Here is a 17537-nt window from a genome sequence, read left to right as displayed (position 1 = left end):
TATATTCTTTCTGATTACTGTTTCGGGGTTCTTAGGATATATTCCTAGAAGTGGGAGCACTGGGTCAAATGGGAGTTCCATTTTTAATTTTTTGAGGAAATGCCATACTGTTTTCCACAATTGCTGCACCAGTCTGCATTCCCACTATCTATATATACAGTATAAAAGCTCAGCAACTGGAATGGCAGAATGACCAGAAGGACCAGAATGACCAGTGGCTATGTCATGCACTGTGGCAGCCTACGAGCCAGATCCAGGCCCTGATCGCTGTCCCCCCACCCCTGCTGGCCCGGCCTCGATTGACCCCCAACACCCCAATCAGGGGTGGGGCCAGTCAGCTAACTGCCTGTGGCCCCTCCCCCCAGCTGGCCCAGCCCAATAGGCCCTTGTTGGGGTGGGCCAGCCGGATCCCACCTGTGCACAAATTTGTGCATTGGGCTTCTAGTCTTATAATATTTGGATACAAGTCCTTTGACAGATAAGTTATTTGTACATACAATCATGTGTCACATAATGACATTTTGGTCAACAACTGACTGCAGTGCTCACTTGGGCAGCACATATACTAAAATTGGAATGATACAGAGAAGATTAGCATGGCCCCTGTGCAAGGATGACACGCAAATTTGTGAAGCATTCCATATTTAAAAAAACACACACAACTGACCGCATATATGACAGTGGTCTCATGGTAGTCCCATATATATATATATATATATATATATATATATATATATATATATATATAGAGGTAATATGCAAATTAGGCTGAGATGCCATAACGTGTCATGACTGAATAGGAGGAGGTTGCACACGCAGGTGAGGCCCTGAGCAGAGACGGAGACAGAGACAGGGGGGCCAGAGCAGACACAGACAGGGACATGGGGGCCGGCTGGAGCCGCCCCACCATGGCTTAGGCAGGTCCCCCGGAGCCGGAGCAGACACGGACATAGATAGGGGGGCTGGCCTGAAGCCAAGCGCAGGCTAGGAGAGGAGAGGATGAGCCTGCCTGCAGCCTCCATGGCTGATCGCAGGCCCTGAGAGGAAAGGGTGGGCCTGCCCGCAGCCTCCGTGGCCGAGCACAGGCCCAGATTAAAACGTTGACAGCAAGTCCTTTCAGTATAATTGGGGCATGAGAGACCCACAGAATGATCATTTCTTTTTTTATGAAACACATAACTATGATACACTATTTACAATTAAATAAGTTCCATATATTTTGACATTTTACAGCCCTGGAAAGTTACATAAAATGATCAGCAAAATAAGATGAAAAGAATTTTTAGGCTTTTAAAGATGTAACTAATTTCTGACTAGAAGACAAACCATTTCAAAAAGTGATGGTTTTATTGTCCTATAGGACATTAGCCAGATTGTATCTAACTTAGCAGTTTTACTTCAGGCTTTCATCTTTGGCAATCTCCTTTGAACAGCATTATTATCTGTAGAGGGCTGCCTGGGAGGCACCTGGGCATTTCTTTTAATTATCGTCAGCTGAACTCAGGGTGTAGGCCGAGCCACGCCCTGGGAACATGCTTCCCCAATAAGGCTGGACATGTTAATCAGTTCTGACTTCATAGCAGCCCAGGTGTCAGCAGGGGTGGGTCTAGATATGTAAATCCAGTAATGCTAGGGCCTAGTTAAGAATGCAAATAAGCTCCTCTGATCCTAAGTTTTGGTGTTACTTCCTGGATTTTTGGGATATAAAATAAACCTGCTGGGTGGCTCAGGGTCATCATCATGCTGCCTCTCCAGCAGACAAAATGGTGTCCCACCCAGCCCCCAGCTTTGTGAATCTATTTCTGCGTCTTGCTCTCTTTATTTCTATTATTTCTCAATCCCTGGCCGCCTCCATTTAGAACCAGTTCATTCATCTCTCTTTCCGCGAGGGATGCAGAAAAGGGAGATACCCGCCATGTTTGGCCCCCGCCGCATCAGGCCCCCTCATTCATACTGCCAGTCCCATCACTGAGTTAAACAGAACTTTTGTATCTGTTATTATGTATTTGAATAAGAATTATGTATTTAACACATGCAAAATTTTGTTTTGACACAATAAAACAAAAGATCATTTGGTTCTTCCCTGGAACACAGAAAAGCACAAACTTGAATCATTGGTGTGGCTTAGGCTAATTTTCCAAATATTGTTAATAAAATTCATGTAGGGATCTTCACAGAGCCAAGAATTCTCTCTTTCAGGCCTACATATTCAGCATCTCCAAGGAGGAGGCCTGTTATTCTGTGTTTTGTTTTGTTTTTTTAATACTCACCAGAGGATATTTTTTCACTGCTTTTTAAAGAGAGTGGACCGAAGGGAAAGGGAGAGGGGGAGGGGGAGAGGAAGAGGAAGAGGGAGAGGGAGAGGGGGAGAGGTGGAGAGGGGGAGAGGGGGATGGGGGAGAGGGGAGAGGGGAGAGGGGAAGGGGGAGGGGGGAGAGGGGGAGAGGGAGAGGGAGAGGGAGAGGGAGAGGGAGAGGGAGAGGGAGAGGGCCTGCTTGCGGCTGAAGGCAGGCCCTCACCAGCAGTCCCGTCTCTGCGTGTAAGTTGCAGAGGAAACACCTTTTCTGACCGATCATTGGCTAAGCTCCCTATATGCTACTTGAAGTATTCTTGGTAACTTGCCTAATAAGAATCCAAGAAGGTGATCTAGGGTTTTTCCACCTCACTCCTGGAGGAAAAAATGAAGGTTCACTGTTGGAGGGTCTAAGAAATGTCATATCTTGCCCTAGTCGGTTTGGCTCAGTGGATAGAGACTTGGCCTGCAGATTGCAGGGTCTGGGTTTGATTCTAATCAAGGGCAGGCTCCTCCCTGGCTGGGGCCCAGGTCAGGGCTCATGCAGGAGGCAGCCAATCACAGTGTCCCTCTCACATTGATGTTTTCTCTGTCTTTCCCTCTCTCTTCCACGGTCTCTAAATATCAATGGAAAAATATCCTCAGGTGAGGAAAGAAAGAAAGAAAGAAAGAGAGAGAGAGAGAGAGAGAGAGAGAGAGAGAGAGAGAGAGAGAAAGGAAAAGAGAGAGAGAGAGAGAGAGAGAGAAAGAAAGAAAGAAAGAGAGAGAGAAAGAAAGAAAGAAAAGAGAAAGAGAGAGAGAAAGAAAGAAAGAAAAGAGAGAGAGAGAGAGAGAGAGAGAGAGAGAGAGAAAGAAAGAAAGAAAGAAAGAAAGAAAGAAAGAAAGAAAGGTAGGTCATATCCTATGAAAGAGACATTTTGAAAATACATAAAGAAAGTTGTCATTTTTTTGTGGTGAAGGGACTGGAGTCCATGTTGATGAAAACACCTTGGCAGCTGTGGCGGCAGGCAATGGCAGCAGCAGCGGGGTGATGGGGGCGGTGCCTTCCCCTGATCTGCCAGGTTGCCTCCTGCAGAGGGAGGCTTACTAATGGCTTAGGCCCACGTGGAGCGGGCCTAAGCCGTCAGAAGGACATCCCCTGAGAGCTCCCGGACTGTGAGGGGGGAAGGGGGGACTGAGGGACACCCCCCCGCCCCCATGCACGAATTTCATGCACTGGATTATTTCAGGCTATTTAATTTTAAGAAACAGACATGGAAGAAGCTCTGAAATCCAAGTAGTAGTTACTCTGTAAAAGATATTACATGTGCCGAAACCGGTTTGGCTCAGTGGATAGAGCGTCGGCCTGCGGACTGAAAGGTCCCAGGTTCGATTCCGGTCAAGGGCATGTACCTTGGTTGCGGGCACATCCCCAGTAGGGGTTGTGCAAGAGGCAGCTGATCGATGTTTCTCTCTCATCGATGTTTCTAACTCTCTATCCCTCTCTCTTCCTCTCTGTGAAAAATCAATAAAATATATTAAAAAAAAAAAAAAGATATTACATGTGTAAGGGTGTTTCCCCTTACTGTACTAGGAAGGGGATGACCTTATCTCTGACATTTTTTTAAACATATTTTTTATTGATTTTTAGAGAGAGAAGGAAGGGAGAGGGAAAGAGTTGATCAGCCCCCACCAGGCATGTGCCCTAACTGGTACTCGAACCAGTGACCTCTCAGTTCACAGTATGACTGTAGACAAAAATGTAAAATCTTTCTGTATGGTGAGATAAACAAAATGTTTAAAAGAAAACACAGGAGAATTAATTCATATAGAATTAATTTTTTAAAAATATGTTTTTAGCAGTACTGATTTCAGAAATAGGAAGGAAGAGGTAGAGAGGGATAGAAACATCAATGATGAGAGAGAATCACTAATTGGCTGCCTTCTGCTCACCCCCTACTGGGGGTGGAGCCCACAACCTGGGCATGTGCCTTTGACCAGAATCGAACCTTTGGTTCACAGGCCGATGCTCTATCCACTGATCCAAACCAGCTAGGCTTTCTTTCTTTCTTCTTTTTTTTTTTTAGAATTAATTTTTGAATATGATGTGAGGTTAGAGGTTGAAGTTCATTTCATTGCATATGGCTAATTATTCCAGCACCAGCACTATTTGTTGAAAAGACTATCCTTTGTAACTGTTGGAAATCAATTAACCATATATGTGTAAATGTATTCCTGAACTCTCTATTTTGAACCACTGAGTCATTCGTCTTTCTTTATTCTGATACCATACTTTGTTGATTACTTTTCAAGTCTTAAAGTCAGGGAAAGTAAGTCTACAAACTTTGTACCTCTTTTTCAAAGTTGTGTTGGCTATTTTAGGTCCCTTATATTTCCATATGAATTTTAGAATAAGCTCATAAACTTATACAAAAGCCTGTTGGGATTTTGATTGAGGTTGTGCTGAAGTATGGATTGATATGGCAAGAAATGACATCTTAACAATATTGAATCTTCTGATCCACAAACATGGTATATTTTTACTTACTTAGGACTTCTTTAATTTCTCTTAGCAATATCTTATAGTTTCAAAATATATGTCTTATACAGCCCTATCACAAAGTATTTAATATATTTGATGCTTATAAATGGCATTTTTTTTTACCTTTCAATTTCTACTGTATTTGCTGCTAAATAAAAATACAGCACTGGCTGGTGTGGCTCGGTGGATAGAGCATCAGCCTGTGGACCAAAAGGTCCCAGGTTCGATTCCGGTCAAGGGCACATGTCCGGGGTTGCAAGCTTGATCCCCAGTAGAGGGTGTGCAGGAGACAGCCAATCAATGATTCTCTTTCATCATTGATGTTTCTATCTATCTCCCTCTCCCTTCCTCTCTGAAATCAATAATAAAAAAAAATACAATTGATTTTTGTATATTGATCTCAAATGCTTCAACCTTGCTAAACTTACTAGTAGATCTTTTGGGGCTTTTATTGGATTTTATGTGTAAACAATTGTGTTTTTTTTGTTTGTTTGTTTTTTGCAAATAAATAGTTTTAATGTATCATTTCCAAACTGGGTGGATTTTATTTCTTTTTCTTGCCTTACAGCATTGGCTAGAACCTTCAGGACAATGTTAAATAGGTGTGAGAACAGATACCCTTGCCTTGTTCCTTATCATAGAGGAAAAACTTTAATCTTTAATGATTAAATATTAGCTATAGGCTAATTGTAGATGCTCTATCAGATTGAGGAAGTTCTTTTCTTTTCTTTTTTTTAATTAATCATCACTTGAGAATATTTTTTCCATTGATTTTTTAGAGAGAGTGAAAGGAAGGGAGAGAGGGAAGAAGATGAACAGAGAGAGAGAGAGACAAAAAGAGAGAGAGAGAGAGAAACCTAGATGTAAGAGAGACACATCAATTGGTTGCCTCCTGGGAGTGGCCAGGCCTATGTTCGGGAACAAACCTGAAACCCTGGTGCATGTTCTTGACCAGGAATCTAACCTATGATCTTCCTCGAGCCCTGGCTGATGCTCTAACCAGTGAGTGACAATGGCCAGGATTGAAAGTTCTTTTCTATTCTAGTTTGCTAAGATTTTTAAAAATCAGAAATGGATGTCAGGTTTTGTCAAATGCTTTTATGCATCTATTGAAACAATCATATATATATATATATTTATTTTTTAGCTTCTTAGAATGGTAAATTACCTTGATAGTTTTTTTAGTAGTGAATTTTTTGAAAGTATGTTTTTATTGAATTTTAGAGAGAAAGGGAGAGGTAGAAAGAGATGGAAATGAGAGAGAAACATCAACTGGCTGTCTCCTACACGCCCCCTGCTGGGGATCTAGCCTGAAACAAACGGGTAATCTGGTGCATGGGTTGAGGCTCAACCACTGAACCAAACTGGTGGGTACATTGATAGAGATTTTACTGTTAAAGCAACCTTACATTTGTGAGATTAAACCCTACTTGGTCAAAGGATTAAAAATGGTGGCAGAGTAAGTCAATGCTGCACAGACATGCTCCTAGGAACAAACTGGCATTACAACTGAAACACAGGAAAACTTCCCGAATAATCAATGGAAAACTTGCAGGAGAGAACCCTGATACCTGAGACTGCATAGAGACTGGTAGGAGGGGCAGAGGCGTGAAAGGGCTGGCTGGGTGCCCACAGACAGCAACAGAAGTCCCGGAGAGATATCTCAGCTGTGGGGGTTGTCTATAAGAACTCTGGGATCTAATCCCCAATCTGGGCCCCCCAACAGAGAGCATCAAAACTGAGGAGGGTACCCACGTAACATCTGGCTGTGAAAAGCAGCAGGGTGCTGTCTGCCAGAGAGTAACAGCTGAAAATTCAGGCACCCTCTTAAAGGGCCAACACCCAAAATTCCCTGTGGAGCTACCACAATGTGCTCTGGCAGAGGGAGAGTGAAGTGGATTGGAGCTGTGAGAGCAGAAGCCAGGACTGGGGACTCAGGGGATAGAGCTCAGAAGGCAGACACCCCAACTTTCCTGGGCTGAGTCATTCCCTCACACAGCGGAGGACATCTTTCCCACATAGACTTTTGCCTTGCCTGGGGGGGAAGAGAGTTGACACACCCTAATGGGAAACACCTTGCCCTGAGGCCACTTAAGAGATTAAAAATAATAATTAGCCTTCAGGCAGAAGCAACAACATCACCTTGTTGAAAAAAAAACTCTCACCACACCTGAGGACAATTGCCCAGGGGCAATTTAAGTTGGAATCCTATCAATCTATAGGAAGAGGCAGTCTCTGGAGGCTTTGAGTCTTTGCTTGATCTTATTGGTCAGAAACAGCCTTTAACACTGTCCTGAACTAGAGATTGAGAGGTGTAGAGGATCTACCTAATACATAGCCACAAAATCAAATAAAAAGCCAAAAGGAGGAGACAAAGAAACAACCCCCAAATGAAAGAACTAGAGAATTCTCCAGAAGAAGAGGTAAATGAAGCAGAGATAAGAAATTTATCTGAAACAGAATTCAGAGTAATGATGGTAAAGAGGCTCAACTGCATGAAAAAAGATATAATAACTACGAAAAAAGAACTGAGATAAAGAATGACAGCCCTAACTGGTTTGGCTCAGTGGATAGAGCGTTGGCCTATGGACTGAAGGGTTCCAGGTTTGATTCCAGTCAAGGGCATGTACCTTGGTTGTGGGCACATCTCCAGTATGTTTAGGAGGCAGCTGATTGATGTTTCTCTCTCATTGATGTTTCTAACTCTCTATCCCTCTCTCTTCCTCTCTGTAAAAAAATCAATAAAATATATTTTAAAAAAAGAATGACATAACACAAATAAAGAACACATTGGAAGGAATACACAGCAGATTAGGGGAAGCTGAGGATTATATCAGTGAATCAGAAGACAGAGTTGAAAATATCACTCAATCAGAAAACCCAAAAGAAAAGACAATTAAAAAATCAGGAGGACAGCTTAAGGGAGCCATGGGACAATGTGAAATGTAACAATATTAGAATAGCAGGTGTGCCAGAAGAGGCAGAAAGGAAGAAAGGGACAGAGAAAGTATCTGAAGAAATAATGGCAGAAAACGTCCCTAATCTGGTAAAGGTAAAAGTTACACAAATTCAGGAGGCACAGAGAACCCCAAACAAGAGGAACCCAAATAGGCCCATACCCAGACACATCATCATTTAAATGCCAAGATTAAAGACAAAGAGAGAATCTTAAAGGCAGCAAGAGAAAAGAAAACTGTTGCCTACAAAGGAGCTTCCATACAGTTGACACCTGATTTCTCATCAGAAACTCTATAGGCCTGAAGGGAATGGCATGAAGTACTCAAGGTAATGGAAAGCAAGGATCTGAGACCAAGTTTACTATATCCAGCAAAGCTATCATTCAAAAGAGATGGTCAAATAAAGAGCTTCCCAGACAAAAAAAGGCTAAAGGAGTACATCACCACCAAGCCAGCATTACAAGAAATGCTAAAGGGATTGCTATAATGAGAAGAAGAAACAGAGAGAGAAGCCTAGCCATACAGAATTAAAATGGCAATAAATAAGTACTTATTAATAATAACCCTAAATGTAAATGAACTAAATTTTCCAATCAAAAGGCATAGGGTAGCTGAATGGATAAAAAAATATGATCTAACTATATGCTGTGTATAAGAAAACCACCTCAAAACAAAAGACACACACAGGATGAGAGTGAAGAGATGGAAAAAAATTTTCCATGAAAATGGAAACAAACAAACAAAAAGCTGGAGTAGCAATACTCATATCTGACAAAATAGACTTTAAAATGAAGGCCATCATAAGAGACAACAAAAGACACTATGTAATACTAAAGGGATTGATCCAGCAAGAGGATATAACCCTGTTAAACATATATGCACCAAATATAGGAGCACCTAAATATATACAAAAACTTCTAGAGGACTTTAACAAATAGATTGACAACAATACAGTCATAGTAGGGGACTTTAACACCCCTGACTTCACTGGGTAGGTCTTCTAGACAAAAACTTAACAAGAAAACAGAGACTCTAAAGGAAACACTGGATCCGTTGGATTTAATTGACATTTATAGAATATTTCATCCCAATGCAGCAGAATATACATTCTTCTCAAGTGCACATGGATCATTCACAAAGTTAGACCACATATTAGAACACAAAACAAGACTCTACAAGTTCAAGAAGATTGAAATCATATCAAGCATTTTCTCAGATCACAGTGGAATGAAATTAAAAATCAACTACAATAAAAACACCCCAAGTCATTCAAACACATGGAGGCTAAATAGCATGCTATTAAACAATGAATAGGTTACCAACAAGATTAAAAAATAAAATAAAAAACTTCTTGGAAACAAATGAAAATGAACACACAACAACCGAAAATCTCTGGGACACAGCAAAAGCAGTCCTGAGTTCATAGCACTACAGGCATTGCTAAAAAAAACACACAAAAAACACACACAAAAAACAACAACACAGCAATAAACTGTTAATCCTACAACTTAAGGAACTAGAAAGAGAACAACAAGAAAAGCCCAGAGTAAGTAGAAAGAAGGAAATAATAAAGATTGGAGCAGAAATAAATAACATAAAGACTAAAAAACAATAAAAAACATCAATGAAACCAAAAGCTGGTTCTTTGAAAGGATAAACAAAATTGATAAACCATTGGCCAGACTCATCAAGAAACAAAGAGAGTGGGCCCAAAGAAATAAAATCAGAAATGAAAGTGCAGAAGTAACCACGGACACCACAGAAATACAAAGGATTGTAAGAAAATACTATGAACAACTATATGTCAACAACTGAACAATGTAGATGAAATAGACAAATTCCTAGAAATATACAATCTTCCAAAACTGAATCAGGAAGAATAAAAAAAACCTGAATAGACCAATAACAACTGATGAAATATAAGCAGTAATAAAAAAAACTCCCACTGAACAAAAGCCCAGGTCTGGACAGCTTTACAGGGGAGTTTTACCAAAAATTCAAAGAAGAACTAACACCTATACTCCTCCAAGTATTTCAGAAAATCCAACAGGAAGAAACACTTCCAAACTCTTTTTATGAGGCCAGCATTATCCTAATTCCAAAACCAGATAAAGACACTACAAAGAAAGAAAATTACAGGCCAATATCCCTGATGAACATAGATGCTAAAATCCTCAAGAAAATATTAGAAAATAGTATCTAGCAATATATTAAAAAGATCGTACACCATGATAAGTGGGATTTATCCCAGGGATGCAAGGCTAGTACAATATTCGCAAATCAATAAACGTGATACATCACATAAACAAATTGAAAGACAAAAATCACATGATCATATCGATAGACACAGAAAAAGCATTCGACAAAATCCAACACCAATTTTTGATAAAATCTCTCAGCAAAGTGGGAATAGAGGGAGCATATCTCAACATGATAAAGGCCATATATGACAAACCTATAGCCAACATCATACTCAATGGGCAAAAACTAAAACCATTTCCCCTAAGAATAGGAACAAGACAGGGATGCCCACTTTCACCACTTCTGTTCAACATAGTACTGGAAGTACTAGCCACAGCGATCGGACAAGAAGAAGAAATAAAAGACATCCAAATTGGAAAAGAAGAAGTAAACTGTCACTATTCACAGATGACATGATATTGTACATAGAAAATTCCAAAGACTCCATCAAAAAACTACTAGACTTAATAAATGAATTTGGCAATGTAGCAGGATACAAAATTAACACCCAGAAATCTATGGATTTTTTATACACCAATAATGAACTCACAGAAAGAGAAACTAAAAAAAACAATCCCATTTGCCATTGCAACAAAAAAATTAAGATACCTAGGAATAGCCGAAACCGGTTTGGCTCAGTGGATAGAGCGTCAGCCTGCAGACTGAAAGGTCCCAGGTTCGATTCCGGTCAAGGGCATGTACCTTGGTTGCAGGCACATCCCCAGTAGGGGGTGTGCAGGAGGCAGCTGATTGATGTTTCTCTCTCATCAATGTTTCTAACTCTCTATCCCTCTCTCTTCCTCTCTGTAAAAAATCAATAAAATATATTTAAAAAAAAAAAAAAGATACCTAGGAATAAACTTAACTAAGGAGGTAAAAGACCTGTATTCGAAAAACTACAGGACATTGAAAAAAGAGATAGAGGAAGACATAAACAAATGGAAGAATATACCATATGCATGGACTGGTAGAATCAACATCATTAAAATGTCCATATTACCCAAAGCAATCTATAGATTCAATGCAATCCCTATTAAGATACCAACGGAATATTTCACAGACCTAGAACAAACTCTCCAAAAATTCACATGGAATAAAAAAAGACCCCTAATAGCCACAGCAATCCTAAGAAAGAAGAACAAAGTTGGAGGGATCACAGTACCAGATATCAAGCTATATTACAAAGCCACTGTTCTCAAAACAGCCTGATACTGGCACAAGAACAGACATATAGACCAATGGAACTGAACAGAGAACCCAGAAATCGACTCAAGCCATTATGCTCAATTAATATTTGGCAAAGGAGGCAAGATCATACGGTGGAGTCAAGATAGTCTCTTCAATATTATGGTGTTGGGAAACCTGGACAGATATATGCAAAAAAATAAAAATAAAACTAGACCACCAACTTACACCATACACAAAAATAAACTCAAAATGGATAAAGGACTTAAATGTAAGACGGGAAACTATAAAAATCTTAGAAGAATCCATAGGCAGAAAAATATCAGACATATGTCATAGCAATATCTTTACTGATACAGCTCCTAAGGCAATGGAAACTAAGGAGAAAATAAACAAATGGGACTCATCAAAATAAAAAGCTTCTGCACAGCAAAGGAAACCATCAACAAAACAACAAGAAAACCCACTGCATGGGTGAACATATTTGCCAATGTTATCTCCGATAAGGGTTTAATCTCCAAAATTTACAGGGAGCTCATACAACTTAACAAAAGGAAGATAAACAATCCAATTAAAAAAATGGGCAAAGGACCTAAGTAGACACTTTTCAAAAGAGGACATACGGAAGGCCAAGAGACATATGAAAACATGCTTAAAGTCACTAATCATCCGAGAGATTCAAATCAAAATGACAATGAGGCACCATCTCACACCTGTCAGAATGTCTATCATCAACAAATCAACAAATGATAAGTGCTGGCAAGGATGCAGAGAAAAAGGAACCCTCATGCCCCGTTGATGGGAATGCAGACTGATGCAATCACTGTGAAAAAGAGTATGGAGTTTACTCAAAAAATTAGAAATGGAACTCCTATTTGACCCAGTAATCCCACTTCCAGGAATATATCCCAAGAAATTAGAAACACCAATCAGAAAGGATATATGCACCCCTATGTTCATAGCAGCACAATCTACAATAGCTAAGATTTGGAAACAGCTTAACTGCCCATCAGCAGATGAGTGGTACATCTATACAATGGAATACTATGCTGCTGTAAAAAATAAGGAACTCTTACCATTTGCAACAGCATGGATGGACCTGGAGAGCATTATGCTATGCGAAATAAGCCAGTCAGAGAAAGATAAATATCCCATGATCTCACTCATTTGTGGAATATAATGAACAACACAAACTGATGAACAAAAATAGAGCCAGGGGAAAATATTTTAGAATATAATAGAAGTAATCCTGTTATTTGAAGATTTTTAATATATCCTACAACTTTTGTGATATTATACTATGTTAATACAGTTTTGGTAATATTATATTTGAAATCTTTTTTTTCTTGAAATATTAATGTTTATTGCTTGTAATATTATATTTAAAATAGTTTTTCTTGAAATATTAATGTTTGTTTCATGTAACATTATATTTAAAATCATTTTTCTTGAAAAAAAAGAAAAAGACATACAAGTTATGATTATTACCAATAAATAAAAAATAATGCAAGAATTAAAAAAAAACACACCTACTTGGTCACAATATATTATCCTTTTAAAAACATTGTTAGAGCCCTAACTGGTTTGGCTCAGTGGATAGAGCATCAGCCTGTGGACTCAAGGGTCCCAGGTTCAATTCCGGTCAAGGGCATGTACCTTGGTTGCAGGCACATCCCCAGTAGGGGGTGTGCAGGAGGCAGCTGATCGATGTTTCTCTCTCATCGATGTTTCTAACTCTCTCTTCCTCTCCTTTCCTCTCTGTAAAAAATCAATAAGATATATTTAAAAACATTGTTAGAGTCTTGGCTGGTATGGCTCAGTTGGTTGGGTGTTGTCCCATGCACCAAAAGGTTATGGGTTCCATCCCCTGTCAGGGCATATGCCTAGGTTGGGGGCTTGATCCCTGGTAGGGGGAATGCAAGAGGACCCAATCAATGTTCTGCTTTCACATCGATGTTTCTCTCTCTCTCTCCCAAAATCAATTTAAAAATCTTTTAAAAAAGGACATTGTTGGATTTGAATGGCTAAAATTTTGTGAAGAACTTTGCATCTATATTCATGATGTATTGGCCAGGGTGGGGGGCCGATTGGGGCCTGGATCAGGCTGGTTGGCTGCCGCAGTAAGTGCCATAGCCACCAGTCGTTCTGGTCGTTTTGGTCATTCCATTGTTCCAATCACTGGCTTTTCCTATCTAATAAAAGAGAAACATGCAAATTGACTGTACCTCTGCTAAGCCCACAAGCCACACCCACCAGCCAATCAGGAGCAAGTATGCAAATTAACCCAACCAAGATGGTGGCGGCCACGGAGCTGGAGCAAGCAGGAGGCTTGGGTTGCCCCCGGCGATGAAGGAAGCCAAGCCTCCCACCTCCCTGGCCTGCCCTGGCCTCCGCTCAAGGCTACAAAGTTTCAATTATAGAAGATAAATAAATCCCAGATACCTGCTTCCAGCCTATGCTTGGGTCACCGGGGGGCATGGCCGGCCTGCAAATAACCACAGGCCCCTCGCCCAGGCTACCCCATGCCCCAAGGGAACCCCCACCCTGATCCGGGACACCCTTCAGGGCAAACCAGCTGGCCCCCACCCATGCACCAGGCCTCTATTCTATCTAATAAAAGAGTTATATGCAAATTGACCATCACTCCAACACACAAGATGGCTGCCCCCATGTGGTCAAAGATGGCTGCCCCAATGTGGACACAAGATGGTTGCTACAAGATGGCCATTTGGGGAGGGCAGTTGGGAGGGACCAGCCCTGCAAGGGAGGGCACTTGGAGGTGATCAAGCCTGCAGGGAAGGGCAGTTGGGGGGCACCAGGCCTGCAGGACAGGGCAGTTAGGGGTGACCAGGTTGGCAGAGGAGGGCAGTTGGTGGTGACCACGCCAGCAGGGTAGAGCAGTTGGGGGTGACCAGGCTGGCAGGGGAGGGCAGTTAGGGGTGATCAAGCCAGCAGGGGAGGGCAGTTAGGGGCAATCGGGCTGGCAGGGGAGCAGTTAGGCATCAATCAGGCTGGCAGGGGAGTGGTTAGGGGGTGATCAGGCTGGCAGGCAGAAGCAGTTAGGGGCAATCAGGAAGGCAGGTAGGCGAGCATTTGGGAGCCAGCAGTCCTGGATTGTGAGAGGGATGTCCGACTGCCCGTTTAGGGGTCCCAGATTGGAGAGGGTGCAGGCTGGGCTGAGGAACACATCCCGTGCACGAATTTCATGCACCGGGCCTCTAGTGTGTGTGTGTGTGTGTGTGTGTGTGTGTGTGTGTGTGTGTGTGTATGAGCTTTTTTGAGTAAACTTTGATAGTTTTTGTCTTCCAAGGAATTTGTCTATTTCATTTAAATTGCTGATTTATTGGCATAAAGTTGTTTTTCATATTTCCTTTTTATTCTTTTAATGTCTATAGAATCTCTAGTGATTTTCTCTCTCTCATTACTAAGTTGGTAATGTATATCTTCCCTCTTTTTTTCTAATCAGTCTGGCTACAGGTTTGTCAAATTTTTTAAATCTTTTTAAGGAACCAGCTTTTGTTTTCATTTATTTTTCTCTATTGTTTTTTATTTAATTTGTTTTGAACTTTATTATTTCCTCTTTTCCTCAATTTCATTATTTTCTCTTATCTGCTTACACTGAGTTTCATTTGCTCTTTTTTTCCTAGCTCTTCAAGGTGATTTGAGAACTTTCTCCTTTTCCAACATAGGAATTTAGCACTAGAAGTTTCCAAGTACTGCTTTATTGACATCCATAAATTTTATTCAATTCAAAATATTTTATAATTTATCCTTTTATTTCTTCTTTGACTTGTGGCTTATTTAGAAGTATGTTATTTAGTTTCCAAATATTTGGGTAATATTTATAGATCTTTCTGTTATTTTTAATTTAATTACATTGTGGTCAAAGGATATATCGTGTGTGACTTAAGTCCTTTAAAATTTTTTGGGACTTATTTTATGGTCCATTATATTGTTAATCATGGCAACTATTTTCTGTGCAACTAAAAAGAATGTGTATTCTTTGTTTTTGTGAAATAAGTACAGGAGACTGCAAGAATGGGACAATGAATTCTAAAAAATAAGACCCTTTATGGCCAAGGCTGAAAAATAGACTTAATAAAAAATTAATCTTCAATGGCTGTCAGTGTTTGCTAAAAGCAGAATTCAGATAACAAAGAAATCATGAATTAGAACTACTATGGGGCTTTCAATTTTTTACAAACCTCAAGTAAAGAATTTCTACAGTGTTAAAAACAAGAGTGTTCAGTTACTCGAAGTCAATTACTTGTTCCAACAAGCTGTCCCTTTGAGTGATACTCTCTCTGACTTACATTCTAGAGACTTGTCTTTCAGCATCTTTGCTGTTACTAAAAGGAAGACCTCTCAGGATAAGAATGCTGGTTTGGTGTGGCCTTGTTGTGGGAGTTGCATTTTAGCTATCTGTCTTTTTATTTATTTACTAGAGGCCCGGTGCATGAAATTGGTGCACGGGGGTGTGTGTCCCTCAGCCCAGCCTGCACCCTCTCCAATCTGGGACCCCTAGAGGGATGTCCGACTGTCCGTTTAGGCCCGATCCCTACTGGGATCGGGCCTAAACGGACAGTCGGACATCCCTCTCACAATCCAGGACTGCTGGCTCCCAAATGCCTTCCTGATTGCCCCTAACCGCTTCTGCCTGCCAGCCTGATCACCCCCTAACCACTCCCCTGCCAGCCTGATTGATGCCTAACTGCTCCCTTGCCAGCCTGATTTCCCCTAACTGCCCTCCCCTGCCGGCTTGATCACCCCTAACTGCCCTCCCCTGCAGGCCTAGTCCCCCCTAACTGCTCTCTCCTGCAGGCCTGGGTCCCCCCCAACTGCCCTTCCCTGCTGGCCTGATCGCCCACAACTGCCCTCCCTTGAAGGGCTGGTCCCTCCCAACTGCCCTCCCCAAATGGCCATCTTGTGGCAGCCATCTTGTGTCCACATGGGGGCAGGATCTTGGACCACATAGGGGCAGCCATCTTGTGTGTTTGAGTGATAGTCAATTTGCATATTACTCTTTTATTAGATAGGATAGAGGTCTAGTGCATGGGTGGGGGCCAGCTGGTTTGCCCTGAAGGGTGTCCCGGATCAGGGTGGGGGTTCCCTTGGGGCGTGGGGCAGCCTGGGTGAGGGGCCTGTGGTGGTTTGCAGGCCAGCTACGCCCCCCGGCGACCCAAGCGGAGGCCCTGGTATCTGGGATTTATTTATCTTCTATAATTGAAACTTTGTAGCCTCGAGCGGAGGCCAAGGCAGGCCAGGGTTGCAGAAGCTTGGCTTCCTCCATTGCTGGGGGCAACTCAAGCCTCCTGCTCTCTCCAGCTCCATGGCTGCCGCCATTTTTGTTGGGATTTATTTATCTTCTATAATTGAAACTTTGTAACCTTGAGTGAAGGCCTGCGCCCGCCAAGGTGTGTGAAAAGCTTGGCTTCTTCCATTGCCGGGGGCAACTCAAGCCTCCTGCTCTCTCCAGCTTTGTGACTGCTGCCATTTTTGTTGGGATTTATTTATCTTCTATAATGAAACTTTGTAGCCTTGAGCGGAGGCCTGGGCCTGCCAGGGCAGGTGGAAAGCTTGGCTTCCTCCATTGCTAGGGAAACCCAAGCCTCCTGCTCTCTCCATGGCCGCAGCCATCTTGGTTGGGTTAATTTGCATACTTGCTCCTGATTGGCTGATGGGCGTGGCTTGTGGGTGTAGTGGAGTGATGGTTAATTTGCATATCACTCTTTTATTAGATAGGACTAGAGGCCCGGAGCACAAAATCCGTGTGTGGGTATGTTCTCTAGGCCTGGCCTGCAATCAGGGCCATCTTCCCCAGCTGCCTGCAGCTGGCCCCACCCCCTACTGCCACCCACCCCTGGCTCCCTGTTTGCCATCGGGTGATCAGTGCCTGATGGCGGGGGTGAGGGACCGAGAGGTCGGCTGTTCACGCCCCCTCACTGACCCCGCCCCCCCCACAGGTGGCCATCAGGCGATCGGAGGCTGCCGGCTGGGGAAAGGAACCAAGAGGTGGTCAGTGTGCCTCATAGTGACTGGTCCAGCAGTTGTTCTGGTCGTCCTGCTGTTAGGGTCAATTTGCATATTACCCTTTTATTATATACCACTAGAGGCCCGGTGCACGAAATTCGTGCACTGAGGGGGGTTGTCCCTCAGCCCAGCCTGTACCCTCTCCAATCTGGGACTCCTCAAGGGATGTCCGACTACCCGTTTAGGTCCGATCCCTGGGATCGGGCCTAAACGGGCAGTCGGACATCCCTCTCACAATCCAGGACTGCTGGCTCCCAACTGCTTGCCTGCCTGCCTTCCTAATTGCCCCTAACCGCTTCTGCCTGCCAGC

General features: G+C 42.3%; 1 protein-coding gene and 1 non-coding gene across 2 annotated transcripts in view; one reads left to right on the top strand and one right to left on the bottom strand.

The window, feature by feature from the left end:
- Positions 1-17537, bottom strand: part of ASIP (agouti signaling protein) — a 73558-nt gene that overhangs the window by 25905 nt on the left and 30116 nt on the right. The gene's annotated exons all lie outside the window — the stretch shown is intronic.
- Positions 542-648, top strand: LOC114234501 (U6 spliceosomal RNA). The gene has a single exon (XR_003620711.2). It is a non-coding gene; the product is annotated as a U6 spliceosomal RNA (small nuclear RNA).

This window comes from Eptesicus fuscus, chromosome 12 (genome assembly GCF_027574615.1).
Source record: "Eptesicus fuscus isolate TK198812 chromosome 12, DD_ASM_mEF_20220401, whole genome shotgun sequence".
Classification (NCBI taxonomy): Eukaryota; Metazoa; Chordata; class Mammalia; order Chiroptera; family Vespertilionidae; genus Eptesicus; species Eptesicus fuscus.
The sequence above is the reverse complement of the archived record's forward strand: the minus strand, read 5'-3'. Positions and strand labels throughout refer to the sequence as shown.